Source organism: Agelaius phoeniceus, chromosome 18 (genome assembly GCF_051311805.1).
Source record: "Agelaius phoeniceus isolate bAgePho1 chromosome 18, bAgePho1.hap1, whole genome shotgun sequence".
Lineage (NCBI taxonomy): Eukaryota > Metazoa > Chordata > Aves > Passeriformes > Icteridae > Agelaius > Agelaius phoeniceus.
Window position 1 is genome coordinate 4774957 of NC_135282.1, and position 13929 is coordinate 4788885.

At 54.3% G+C, this 13929-nt stretch overlaps 1 protein-coding gene and 1 long non-coding RNA gene across 3 annotated transcripts in view; one reads left to right on the forward strand and one right to left on the reverse strand.

Moving 5' to 3' along the window:
- The window catches only part of SEZ6L (seizure related 6 homolog like), a 42354-nt gene that overhangs the window by 4235 nt on the left and 24190 nt on the right, over positions 1–13929 (forward strand). The gene's annotated exons all lie outside the window — the stretch shown is intronic.
- On the reverse strand, positions 737–10585 carry LOC129128482 (uncharacterized). The gene is made up of 3 exons (XR_008535289.2): positions 10276–10585; positions 9974–10175; positions 737–1361 (listed from the first exon to the last, which is right to left on the reverse strand). It is a non-coding gene; the product is annotated as an uncharacterized LOC129128482 (long non-coding RNA).

Sequence of the window (13929 nt, forward strand, 5' to 3'; positions counted from 1 at the left end):
GGGATTCAGCAGGGTGAGCACCAGGATGAGCCACACTGGGGACCAAGGGAAGAACCTGGGCAGGCCCCTTCTGGCAAGGCAGAATGTGGGGCCAAAGCCAATTCTGCCAGCAGAAACCTCGGGTGCAGCTGGAGCCAGGCCCTGGCAGTGGGGAAGGGGCTGGCACCCCCAGCTGGTGCACCCCAAAGCAGGGGGCAAAGGCAGAGTGAGGAAGGCTGGTGGGGTGAGAGAAGGCTTGGCACCACTCTGGCTCAGGCTGCTGCCCTTCAGCTGCTGCTCAGAGCTGTGCTCCACATCTTCCCAGAGCCCTTCCCAAAAGGAGCTGCTCCACGAGATGGCTTTTCCTGCTGCTGCACGAGTGAGTGCTGCTGGATTGATGGGATGCAGGGAGCAGCTCTGCCTGGTGCAGGTGCCTCAGCTGCCGTCCCTGCAGTGGCAGGGAGCTCAGCCTGCAGGAGCCAGGGAAGGAGAAGGGCTCTGCAGCAGGAGCCCTTCCTGCCGAGGTGCTCAGGGGGGGAAGGTGTCCTTCATTCCTGCCAGCTCCTGGCTGTCTGTCTCCTTTCACAGCTTGTTAACCGACAAGTTGTTAAGGATGTTCTCGCTCTGTCCCACGGGGCCGGCCCCGCTCTATCCACATCCTGCTCCATCCACATCCTGCTCTACCCATGGATAAAAATACCTGCTCAATGCAGCCAGAGAGAGGAGGGAGAACCTGCCAGAGGAGCAGCCCTGCAGACACCAAGGTCAGTGAAGGAGGAGGAGGTGCTGCAGGTGCCCGTGGTGCAGCCCAGGGTGAGGCAGCTGTGCCCCTGCAGCCCATGGGGATCCACAGGGAAGCTGAGCTCCACCTGCCGTGTGGAGGAGCCCGTGCTGGAGCAGGATCCTGGCAGGATTTGTGTGTCCATGCAGAGAGGAACCCACACTGGAGCAGGATCCTGGCAGGATTTGTGTGTCCATGCAGAGGGGAACCCACACTGAAGCAGGATCCTGGCAGGATTTGTGTGTCCATGCAGAAGGAACCCACACTGGAGCAGGATCCTGGCAGGATTTGTGTGTCCATGCAGAGAGGAACCCACACTGGAGCAGGATCCTGGCAGGATTTGTGTGTCCATGCAGAGAGGAACCCACACTGGAGCGTGTTTGCTGGCAGGACTCATGATCCTGTGGAAGAGATCCAGGCTGGAGCATCCTGTTCCTGAAGGACTGACCCTGTGGGAAGGACCCACACTGGAGAAGTTCATGGAGGACTGCAGCCTGTGGGAAGGACTCAGGGTGGGAAGTTCATGGAGGAATGTCTCTCTGGTGGGCACCCAGGATCCATCCAGTGTCAACCCAGCACATCCACAGGGTCAGCTGTGCTGCTGGGAAGACAAAAAGGGGACACAAATGAACCTCTGCTGCTCAGCTGTGTTGCATCTTGAATTTCATCCATAAGGATTTCCAGAATCAGAGGAGAACCATGAGCTGGGTTTGCTGGAAGAGCCAACAGGCATCTGGGACTGAAGGGCAAAGCTGGGAGCAGGGCAGGCTCATCTTCCATCCCAGAGAGGGACGTGCTGTGGGTGCCCTGCAGAGCCCTGGCACTGGCTCAGAACCAAGTGCAAGTGTTGGTTATCTCTGCCTTGGAGCTCCACCCCTGGTCTCTGAGTTTAGGGGATTCTCGAGCAGCCACAATCAGTGCATGTGACCTGGGACAGCCCCAGGACCCCCCAAAAACCAGGGGGTGTCAGGGAGGATCTGCCAGGAGCTGTAGAAGTGGAGGCTGTGGCCGGTGGGGAGCATTCCTCTGGCACTGTGGAGGAGTCACCCCTCCTGCCCCGGTGCCACTGTTGGGTGTCAGTGCTGTGGGATAACGAGGAGCCCTTCGAAGGGTGCTGCAGGGAGCGAGTGTCACACTGCACTGGGCTCCAAATCAGGGATCCAGCCCAGGGGAGTGAGCAGGGGCACCTGGATCCAGCCCCCTGGGCTGGGGACCCTGTGCTGCAGTGCTCTGTCCCGTGGTGGCTCATGGCTGTCCCCAGTCAGGGGAGGATTGTGTTCCCAGGGTGCTGAGGAGATGATTTCCCCTCTCTTCCATCTTTTTGCTTGCTGGAGCTCCCACCAGTGGTGCAGCTGCAGCTGGCCCCGCTCCCAGGGCACAGCCCCGACTCAGACATCTCTTTTATTCCTTTTTCCTCCTTTTCCTTTCTCTGGGAAGAGGCCAAAGCAGCAGCTGACCAGCCCTGAGCACTGGCTGAGCCTGGAGCTCTCCTGATGCACAGAGAGGAGGCTCTGGATTCCCAGCTCTGCCTCCAGCAGGGGCAAGCACGGATTTGTCCAGAACTTTCTCCCTTTTCCTGGCCCCAGAAGCCCATGGACTGCAGTAAATTTTCAACGCCCAGGGAGCCCAGGAGGCTGGGCAGGAGCCTGGCTCCTTGCCTGCTCCATGGGGGTGAGAACAAGGCATTGGCACCCCAGGACAGATGGCTGCAGCAGGAAGGTGCAAGGAGCCTTCATGGAAGCTCAACGCAAGCTTCTGGTGGTGCAGAGGGATGGGATGAGCAGCCTGGCCACTCAGCCCGGCTCCCAAGGCACCATTCCAAGTGCAAAGCTTTAGTCTAGGAAGGAGATTTGGTGCCAAATGCAAAGGCATCCAAAAAACTCGAGCGCGACAGAAGGGATAGCAGTGGGATGGATCCCAGAGCGGCGTCATCTGCTCGGCAAGGAGGATCCTCACACTCGGCCCCATCTCTCTGTCTTGCACACTGGGCTGGGATGTGCCAGAAGCAGCAGCTGAGGGGCCAGGAGCACCCCAGGGAGGGTGGGCACCACACCAAACGGGGTCCCCAGGGGTCACTCGGGGATGTTCTGCAGCCCAAGGGCGAGGGAAGAGCTGGCCCTGCCACGGGGGGATGGGGGACAGCAGGGAGGAGGGAGCGGGCTCAGGGACAGCACGGGGGAGTGAGGGAATGTTCTGGAAGGCGGTCATTTCGGGGCAGCCTCAGAGCCAGTCAGAACGGCTGGAAATATTTAAAATTCAAGAGAGAATCTCCATCTGACGTTTTTGGGTGGATTAATGGAGCATGGCAACATTTTGTGGATGAGATGCTTCATCTCGGGTAGAGTGGTGGCTGGGGGACAGTGCTGAGGACATCGCTGCTGATGTCCCCTCTGCCACCCTGCATCTCTTCCATGATGATGGGGCTGCACAGGAACGGGGCTTGCATCTCCTGATGCTGATTTAAATGCAATTTCAGTAAAGAAAAAAACAAACAGGCTTTTCCTGACAGTCCTGAACTTCCATTTGCAAAGATACCAAGTCCCTAAACTGACAGACCACCCTGGCATGACCCCTAAGAGCTCCCAGTGCTCCCAGCACATCCCTGCCCACTGCAGGAGAAGCAGCAAACTCCTTTTTTCTTGGCAAAGTCCTCTTGGACACATCCAATGCCATCCTTGGAGAGCTCAGATTATTCCCAGCATCGTCAGGGTTAATTTGTTCTGGTGCAGGGACCAGATTCTGGAGCAAGGCTGCCTAAAGCAGCGACCCACAGCAAAGCCACCCCAAAATCTGGAGCCCCAAGGCAAGGAAAGGCTCTTTTCCAGGGCACACAGCCCACACCAGCCAATGTGTCTCCCTTCACTCCTTATCCATCCCCATTATCCACGCAGCAGTTTTTAAATTGCTGCTGGACACTATATTTACATAAATATGTGAGCCAATGAGGTCTAAAACCCTGGTGAGCCCTAAATGGAGAATTAGGTTTTTTTCGGAAAGAGGATTTTATCAATTTACTGCGAGTGCAAATCAACAGAACAGAATTTACAAACCCATCAAAAAGCGAGGTGACAGTTTGGAATTAATCCTCTGCCCCAGGCACAGGATGTACCTCCACAAACATCTCCCAGCATAAATATATTTGAGAAATAGTGGAGGAAAACGTAACTCCTAATGCCTGAGCACGCTGGCGGCGGCGGCAGCGGGAGATGAATGGAGTTAATGTCATCGGGAAGGTGCTGCCGCCTCCTGCTTTATTTTTATCCAAGACTCAGCGCCCAGCCTGCGCTGAGATATTGCAGTTTGTCTTTGTGCCAGAATTTCCCCCGAAGAAAATCTCCCCGATAATTGCTCTTCCTCATCTAGTCCTTTTTAGAGAGAAAAAAAAAAAAAAAAAGAAAAATAATAATTTCATTTCGTTCCTCTGCACCCCTCCCTGCTGGAGAAGCCCCGGAAGGCTGCGTGTCCTGGGGGGGGATGTGCATCCCCAAGGGGTGGATGTGGCTGGGGGATGGATTTGGGACAAGAACTGGCACTTTTGGGGCTGTTTGGGCGCAGGGGTCAGGGATGTGCTCAGGCACAGGGGGATGCTGCTGGTGCTGCGCTCCCTTCCAGAGGAAGCCGAGCCCTGGCACCTGCTGGTGCTGCTCCTTCCTTAGGGACCGAGCACAAACCGTGTCCAAACCCAGCACAGCACCCTAAAGGCACAGAAACCCCCAATTCCTGCATCCCCCAGCAGGATGGGGATGCTCTGCTGTCCCCCGAGGGGCTCCGAGCTGCCGCGGAGATGAAATCAGTGAGGCAATAAGCAGTAAAAGCCAAACTTCTCAAGCTTTCTAATCGCAAGTAGAAAGGCTCCTTTTCAGCTTTTGTTTCCAGCTCCCGTGGCTGCCAGCGGCAGAGATGGCTTTGTTGTGGAGATGGCTGTGAAGGACACAGGCTGTGTTCCCATTTAGGAATGCATTGAGGCTTTCTTGGAATTCATTAGGAAAGGTAGGGAGGGAAGGGTGCAGCAAAGCAAGAGTCCTTGCTGCTCCCCAGGGGAAGGGATTTTCATTTTTTCCGCTGCAAAATGTCTTTGGCAAGGTCTGAATTCGAAGGTGGTTCTGTTCCTCCATCTGCAGCCAGTGGGGAAGGGGAAGGGGAAGGGGAAGAGGAAGGGGAAGGGGAAGGGGAAGGGGAAGGGCCCTCCCTGCAGTTGTCTCCCAGCATCACCGGGTTCTGGTCCCCCTTGGACCCATCCCATGTATCCTGGGCAGCTCTGCTAGAGCTCAGCATGGAATCATGGAATGGTTTGGGTTGGAAAGGATCCCAAAACCCATCCACTCCACCCCCTGCCATGGGCTCCTTTCATTCCACACCTTTCACTATCCCAGGTGGCTCCAAGCCCTGTCCAACCTGATCTTGGGCACTTCCAGGGATGGGACAGTCACAGCTTCTTTAGCCAACCTCTGCCAGGGCCTCACCACCCTCACAGGGAAGAATTCTTCCCAATATCCCATCCATCCCTGCCCTCTGGCAGTGGGAAACCATTCCCTCTGTCCTGTCACTCTATGTCTTGTCCCCAGTCCCTCTCCAGCTCTCCTGGAGCCCCTTTAGGCACTGAAAGGGGCTCTGAGCTCTCCCTGGAGCCTTCTCCTCTCCAGGTGAGCATTCCCATCTCCCCCATCCTGACTCCATGGCAGAGGGGCTCCAGCCCTGCACCCACAGGGACTGTGACTCATTGTCCCCATGGGCACATTGTCCCACAAGGGCACAACCTGAACTGAGTCACACATTCATCATCTCCTTCAGTGGCTCAGGTATCCGCTCAAGCTTCCATGGGGGCGGGCTGGATTTCTCCACATTTCCACTCCACATGCACCCAACCAGCCTCAGGAGCAAAATCTTTCTTAAATTATACAGTGCTACATCTCTGCTCCAAACCAGAAACCTGAGCGAGCAGCAGGGGCAGGAGCCTGCCCAGAGCCACTCACCTCAAACAGGGAGTCAGCTGTGAAAATTCCTTCCTCAGTTCCCCAGCTACAACCCAGAGCTTTCTCTCATGGAAAATCCATGTTACAGGTTTATGTTGACCTCTTGCTCCTCATAGGAAATCGGGTGTTGTGTTTATCCAGAGCCAACAGCCCCAGCCTGGGGCCTCCTGCCTCCATCCAGCTGCTGCCCCTGGCTCTGCTGCCCTTCAGGGCTCCTGCCCAGCACCCAGGGCAGGATGTGACCATGGTTTGGTGGCACAGCCCAGGAACCCTTCAGCCCCATCCCTGAGTGCTCAGCATCGTGTGTCAAAAAGGCAGTGCTTAAACCCAGATTTATGTCTCAGATGTGCCTGTTTTAATCACACTACACTGCTATCAAAAGGACATTAAAAATTATGATTACCCTCCAGGAGCATAAACAATGGCAGCAGTGACAAACCCCTCGTCCCAGGCGGGTGGCACAAGCGTTTCTATAATTGGCCAATTCATTACCTGCTGGGGAGAAGAGCCAGGTCCTTCCTCACCACATTTCCCCATCACCAGGCTGGGTCAGAAATAACATCTGGAGGAAATCTGCCCAGCCAGCAGCGGCAGGAGAGCAAAGAGCTGCCCATGAGTGCTCTGCAGCAGGTCCAGCCTCTCCCCTGAGGCAGAGCTGGGGGTACAAACCACCCTCCAGGGGTGAGATTCGTAACTCAGCCCAGCTGTGCTTCAGGATCAGCCAGCCCATCCCTTCCATGGCTTTCTGATGTTGATGTTTAGGGAGTTTTGGGGGGTAGAGGATGGTGACAATGCCTTACAAGGGAGATGCCTTTCAATCAGCATCCTTGGAGCTGTTCCCAGGGTGAAGGTGGTGGCAGCAATGCCCCATGGGCACAGGGGAAGGTGACACAGGAGGGACATTCCCTGCAGATCAGTCACCAAGTCCTCTTTGCTTGTTGATGATATCCTGTCAGCCTTCTATTCCTCAGTTTTGGGGAACCCAGGGATTTTGTGGGTGCTGCAGTGGGCACAGAGAGGGGTCTGGGTGTCCCACAGCCCATCAGAATCATCAGCTGGGCACAGCAGCCCTCGGCAAAGCATTGTCCTCTCTGTTCCCAGTGCTCCTTCGTCCCCCAGCACAGCCTGTCATTATCCTTTCTGATGGAATTCAGATCAATCAAACAGAATAATGGAGCAGAGGTCAAGGAAGGCTGTTCCTTCCCCGGGGAACAAGGAGCTGCTTTCATCAGAAGTGCCAGGGAGCCAGCTTAATTGTTCTGAATCTGAGAAATTATGAACGTGCCTGATAATTGTGTGTCCTCCTGTGCTGGAGAGGGAGGAGAGCTTTGGATGGGAGATGGAGCAGCAGGGCTAAATCAGCTTTGAATCCCCCCCCCCCCAAAAAACCCTGGTTTTCAAGGGTTGATGGTGCCACCCATATTGGACCGGGAGGAAACTCTGCACTGTGCCTGGGTGGGAGCACATGGAGGAGGAAGGATGCAGGAGGATGAGGAGGGGTGCAGGAGGATGAGGAGGGGTGCAGATGGATGAAGAAAGATGGAGGAGGATGAGGAGGGATGCAGGAGGACAAGGAGGAATGCAGATGGATGAAGATGGATGCAGGAGGATTAGAAGGGATGGAGGAGGATGAGGAGGGATGCAGGAAGATGTGGAAGGATGCAGGAGGATGAGGAGGGATGGAGAAGGATGCAGAGGGATGCAGGAGGATGTGTAGGGATGCAGATGGATGAGGAGGGATGAGGAGGGATGCAGATGGATGTGGAGGGATGCAGGAGGATGTGTAGGGATGCAGGAGGATGAGGAGGGACGCAGATGGATGAGGAGGGATGGAGAAGGATGCAGAGGGATGCAGGAGGATGAGGAGGGATGCAGATGGATGAAGAGGGATGCAGAGGGATGCAGGAGGATGAGGAGGGATGGAGAAGGATGCAGAGGGATGCAGATGGATGAGGAGGGATGCAGGAGGATGAGGAGGGGTGCAGATGCATGTAAAGGTGTCTGGAGCAGCAGACCCAGCAGGGCTGAGCACTGCACCCAGGACCAAAGCTGCTCCTCACCATGCAGCAGGACCCTGCTTCTCTCCTGACATTCTGATGGCTAATGAAAACACATTTGCTATCTGTATTAATTAAAATAAAGTGCAGCAGCTCGTCATGGGGCTCTGTGGGAGAAGCTGTACATGGGTTATCATCATCCAGCACAGCATCGTGCAGTGATGGAATTAGTTCTGCCAGACCATCTTTAAAACACAAATCACTGATGGCTGATACAGCTGACAATTAATTCTATAAAAACCAGTGTCACTGGGAATGAGGGGAGGGCTGACCAGCACCAGCAGCAGCCCAGGGATGGGCTCAGGGTCTGGGACAGGGAGGGGGCAAAGCCTGTGCCAGCCCCAAAGTGCTGCTCTGCCCCCAGAACAGCTCTGGTTTGAGTGAGAACAATTTTAAACAGTTAAAAATGGAATTTGAGCCATGTTTTGTCTGGAAAGGGGTTTGTTTCTGAAGCAGTGAGCCAGTGCAGGGCACATCTGAGGGCTGGATGTGCTGGGGGTTGCAGTTCCCACTTGGAGCTGCTGGGAGGATGTGCCAGAGGAGCTGCTCTGCTGCCACCCCCCAGACTGGCCTGACTTAAAAAGGATCCAGCAATGAAATGCAGGATGTTGCTTTTTTAGAAGGAAAAACCAAGGAAAGGAGGGGGTGACAGCCTGGATGGGGCTCGGAGCAGCCTGGTCTGTGCAAGGTGCAAGGGGAGGAGCTGGATGGATTTAGGATCCATCCAACCCAAACCATTCTGGATTCTGCAGCTCTCTGATCACATCTGGCACCACTCCAGGCCGTGGAGGAGCATTTGGGAGCCCAGTGTGCCCCATCCTGGGCAGTTCTGAGCTGTGCCAGGGCCCGTGGGGTTGGCAGCAGAAACAGGAATGGGGGATGCTGGGCTGTGCCCCAGTTCCTGCCAGCCCCGGTGATCGATGGAGCCCAATAACTGTGATAGGCAGAGGCATCAGTAACCCTCCCTGGCCCTGCCTTCCCCATTGCCAGCAGCAGGGCCCCTCCCCAGCTGTCAGGAGTCATTAGGCACCGGAGCTGCAGCGTTTCAGAGCAGGCAGCAGGGTCCTTTCAAGGGCACCAGGCAGCCCCAGGTCCCGCATGGTTCCTACGTGGCCAAAAAGGGAAAATTGGGAAATGGCTTTGCTGATAAAGCAGCAGAAGGGATTGCAGAAAAAGGGATTCTTGCAGTAATTCCACAAAAAGAGGTTGATTTGTCAGAGTTCACCCCAAATAATGACCGAGCAGACCACAAACTAATTAAGCTCCTTGAGGCTGGGATCACAGAAAGTGGATGGGGTGTCACAGCAGCAAACCAGGTTGTGGCCTCATCCCTGATCCTTCAGGAGCCAGCCCAGAGGGAACATGAAAACACTGAAAATCTTCTAGAACACCTAGAAAATGCAGTAATAAGAAAGGGAGTGACTGACATCACACAATCAGCAGTGAGCAAATGGGAAATCTGAAGGGAGAAAATGCAAAGAAAATCAAGGAAGGAGATTCCCCCTGCAAGCTGGGACTCACTGATCCCAGTGCCTGTCCTGACCCCTCTTGGTCCCCAGGAGGGATGAAGGGGCCCAGCACATGGGCAGGGAGGTGCAGGGGGTGAGGCACAGCCTGGGGAACCCTCAGGCTGCTCCATTCCCTCATCCTGAGCAGCTCCAGCTCTGCTGCCTCCGTGTGATCCCAGCAGCTGGGAACAGCCCAGAGGAGTTCCTGGGGAGAGCAGAAAACTCCCTGTGTGCCCTGTGCCAGATGTCACCTGTGCCACCCTCGCTGCTCTGAGGCACCTCTGCACCTTGGCAAAGTGGCCAGGACCTGATGGGCTTCAAATCTTACCTTGAGATGCCCCAGGGCAGCTTTTAGGGCACTCAAAAAAAAAAAAGAAAAAAAAATCTTTTGGGGTATCTCTGGATAAACCCACAGAGGAGAGCAGCCATGGGCAGCACGGGGGACAAGTGACAGCCCTGAGGTGCTGCCAGTCCCTGCTCCTCTCTCAGAGTCTGGACTGGAGCCACGCTGTGATTCCTGTTACATCCTGTGAAAGAAATATAAAGAGCTGCCAAACAGATTTAGCAGAGGCAGCTCAGCTCTCCCCCAGCTGCTGCAGGGGGAGCTCAGGCAGGAGCTGAATCCTGCAGCTGCCCCAGGCAGGGAGAGCCGGGCTGTGATGCTGCTCTGCTCACCTGCACCTCCAATGTCACATTGTCACCTGGAATGTCACGTTGTCACCTCTTATTTCCAGTGCTGGAGTGCAAATCCAATCCAACCCAGCTCTGCAGACAGCTGGGACAGCAGGGGAGGTTGGGAATAGTCACATATTCCATGGATGTGACTGCCCGGGAGTGGGGATGTGTTGTGGCCAGACACAGGTGAGCAAATGTGAATCTGAAGGGAGAAAATGCAAAGAACATCATTGCCTGGAACTAAGATTCCCCCTGCAAGCTGGGACACACCAAACCCAGTGCCTGCCCTGGCCCCTGCTCACCTGCACCTCCAATGTCACATTGTCACCTGGAATGTCACATTGTCACCTGGAATGTCACGTTGTCACCTTGCATTTCCAGTGCTGGAGTGCAAATCCAATCCAACCCAGCTCTGCAGACAGCTGGGACAGCAGGAGAGGTTGGGAATTGTCACATATTCCATGGATGTGACTGCCTGGGAGTGGGGATGTGTTGTGGCCAGACACAGGAACAGTCAGTGATTGTAACCAGGCTAAACTTTGTCTCTGCAGATGTTTCAGGGCTGTGTGCCCAGAAAGTGCTTCCCAGTGCCCCCAGGAGCAGGGAGTTTGGCTGAACCCACTGCTGCATCCCTGCCAGGGCTCCTGCATCCCTCCTGGGTCCCCTCCATCACCCCAGGGGCAGTGCCAGGGCACAGCAGCCCTGCCAAGCCCTTGGCATTCACGGTCTCTGGAAAAATCCCTTTCCTCAGGATTGTTCTCCTGGGAAGCTGAGAGGCCTCAGAGAAAAGGGAAACAATTCTTATCTCATTTGCTTCTCCTGTGTTTTGCTTATGTGGAATGTGTTTGAGATTGTTTACCCACAGGTGATTGTTTCTGGTGTGAGTTGGTTTCACTCATTGGCCAATCAGTGTCAGGACTCTGGAGTGTGTGATTTCCCAAAAGATAATAATTTTCATTATTATCTTTTTAGCATTCTGTAAGTATCCTTACTGTATTCTTTAGTATAGTATAGTATAGTATTCTTTATTACAATATAATATAGCATCATAAAATAATAAATTATCTTTCTGGGACCATGAAGTCAGATTCATCATTCCTTCCCCTGCCACGGGGATCCCTGCAAATACAATAACAGGGGGCAGAGCTGAGGAGAGCCAGGCAGGCAGGACCCCCAGGATTTCCCCTGGCATGGCAGCAGGAGCTGCTCTCCCAGGGCTGACCTGCTCCCAAAGAGTTAATCCCAGCACTCACTTCTCCAGATCTGCTCCGCTGCATCTTAACAGTGATGGGAGATTAATTATTTTAGCTGCAGAGAGCTGACTAGAACGGGGTTTTGTAGCTAAATATACTCTCTCTTTAGGAACCCATTTAATTTTATGCCCTGATGTAGACGGCTGGGCTGGATGATTGGTGAAGGAAGAAGGAGCTTCTCTTCCCCCTCTTCAATTTTGAGCCTGAAAAGCTGCCAAAACACTCGATTTCCTCTCCCCAGGTGGGCCCTGAGGAGTGAACGTTCCAGCTGGGGATCCTAGGAGAGGCACAGGAGGGCTCTTCTTCTGCTCCTTCATCCCTCTGGCTGCCCCTGGATTCCTGGAAATGTCCCAGGCCAGGTTGGAAGGAGCTTGGAGCCACCTGGGACAGTGGAAGGTGCCCCTGCCCAGGCCAGGGGTGGGACTGGATGATCTTTAAAGTTCTTTCCCAATGAATTCCCAGAAAAATGAATTCCCCCTTGAACCCAGCCTGCTAATTCCTTTCAGCTGGGTCTGTCTGCAGATGTGCCTTTCTTACACTTGGCATCATAAAAACCTGTGATAAACCCAAATTATCACCTGCATCAAAGTTCCTCCCTTCCTAATGGCTTTGCTGCCCTGCTCCCTACTGGTCAGGAATATCAGGATAATTCCTGCCCCCGTGAGGACACAGTGGGACAGAGATGCTGCAAATCTCCTGATTCCTGCATAGTTGGAGAACCTCTTCAATTCCTCTTCCTCTGCTGCTGCTCCTCCCACATTCCCTCGGGAAGGAGCTGGGCAATTCCCAGCTGAGCTGGGCTCATCCCTGGGGATTTGGGCCATGCTGGGGGAGATGCTGCAGTGAAAGGTGCCAGGGCTGGGGACACACAGGGTCTGTGGAGCCAGGGCACCACGGGCAGGTGCCCCTGTCACAGACACATCTTTTATGAAAAATCCTTTCCTTAGGATTTTTGCCTCCTGAGAAGCTGAGAGGCCTCAGGAACAAAATGTAAACAATGGTTATCTGCTGCTGTGGAATACAACAGGTGCATCTGGGATTGGCCCATGTTGGTTGTTTCTAATTAATAGCCAATCACAGTCCAGCTGGCTTGGACAGAGAGTCCGAGTTGTGATAACACAAGCCTTTGTTATCATTCTTCCTTTTTCTATTCTTAGCCAGCCTTCTGATGAAATCCTTTCTTCTATTCTTTTAGTATAGTTTTAATGTAATATACATCATAAAATAATAAATCAATCCTTCTGAAACATGGAGTCAACATTCTCATCTCTTCCCTCATCCTAAGACCTCTGTGAACACCATCACATGCCCCAAAGCTACAGGTGTGGAGCTGGCATGGCCAGAACAGACACCTGGGAGCCAAAGTCTCATTGATTCCAGCTCCATGGAGCAGCAGTGGAGAGGAAAATCCATTTTCCTCCTAGCTCGGAGGAGTGTGTGATTTCCCAGCATCTGTCAGGGCTGTGAGGATCCTTGGAGCAGTTACAGCTCCTCAGGAGCACTGGCAGAAGGGGGAGAGGTCTGTGAGTTTAATTCCCCAATTCCTTGTGGTGTCCTTGCTCCCCAGCCCAGCCAGCCAGGCACAGGCAGCGTGGATTCTCCAGTCAGGCACAAACAGGATGGACTTGCCACTAAAGCAGCTTTCCAGGAGGGTTTTGCTGTTGGAATATTGCCCCCAGCTGCAGCAGTCCCCATGTGGAGCCCAAACCCTCTGCTCCCACCTGGACCAGGACCCTTTTCCCCTGTCTCACCCCAGGGCTGGGGACCAAGTGTGGGTGTGGGTGTCTGGTGTCCCGCAGACCATGTCCCAGCTCTGTGTCCCCTGCCAGCACAGCAGGTCCCTGATCCCCTCAGGGCAGCTGGAGCTGGTGAAAATCCTCCCTCACATCCCTGGAAGTGCCCAGGGCCAGGCTGGACAGGGCTTGGAGCGACTCAGTTTCATGGTTGGCATCCCTGCCATGGCACAGGGGGTGGATGAAGCGATGTTTGAGGTCCCTTCCAGCTCAAACCATCCCAGGATTCGGCGATTCCATGATTCTCTCCTCTCTGTCCTGCCCAGCAGAGATGGGTTTGCTGCTGGGAGCAGGAGCTGGGTGGGCAGTGGGAGCAGAGCCTGGTCCTTCCTGGCCACAGCTCCTCGGGCTGGGCACCACTGCCAGCATCCTCACTCACCCAGTAATGAGGGGTTTCCATGGCAACCTTATTTGAGCATCTCGAGTGACACAGATGTAAATTTTAAAATGAAATATTCAGACCACAGTCCTGTGAGCATAAATAAACCCCTGCACATGGGCAATTTAACAGCATTTTAAAGCAGATCCACAACTCCCCAGGGCCTGAGGAGTCTCTGTGGCATTGGGAAATTAATGGGAATAGAAAGAAAAGCGTCCTGACCTCTTTCTGCCCCAGGAATCCCAGCTGCATCCCAGCCTGAGTCCAGAGCAGCAGCAAATCAAGGAGGTGTTGGTCACACCTGCCCTGCAGAGGACGTGGCACGAAGGGACAGCCCAGGAGGGACAGCCAGGTGTCCCCTGGGATGGGAGGAAAGCAGCTCCAAACTTTCTTGGCCTCTGCTGCACTGTCTTCCTGAGCAAAACCTGGGCATCTCTTTTTCCTTCTGGATTATCTCCCATTAATTACTCCATGGAACAGTCCGGGTTTTCCCATTGGAGTCTGGGGGCTCCCAGCATTTCCAGGCTGTCA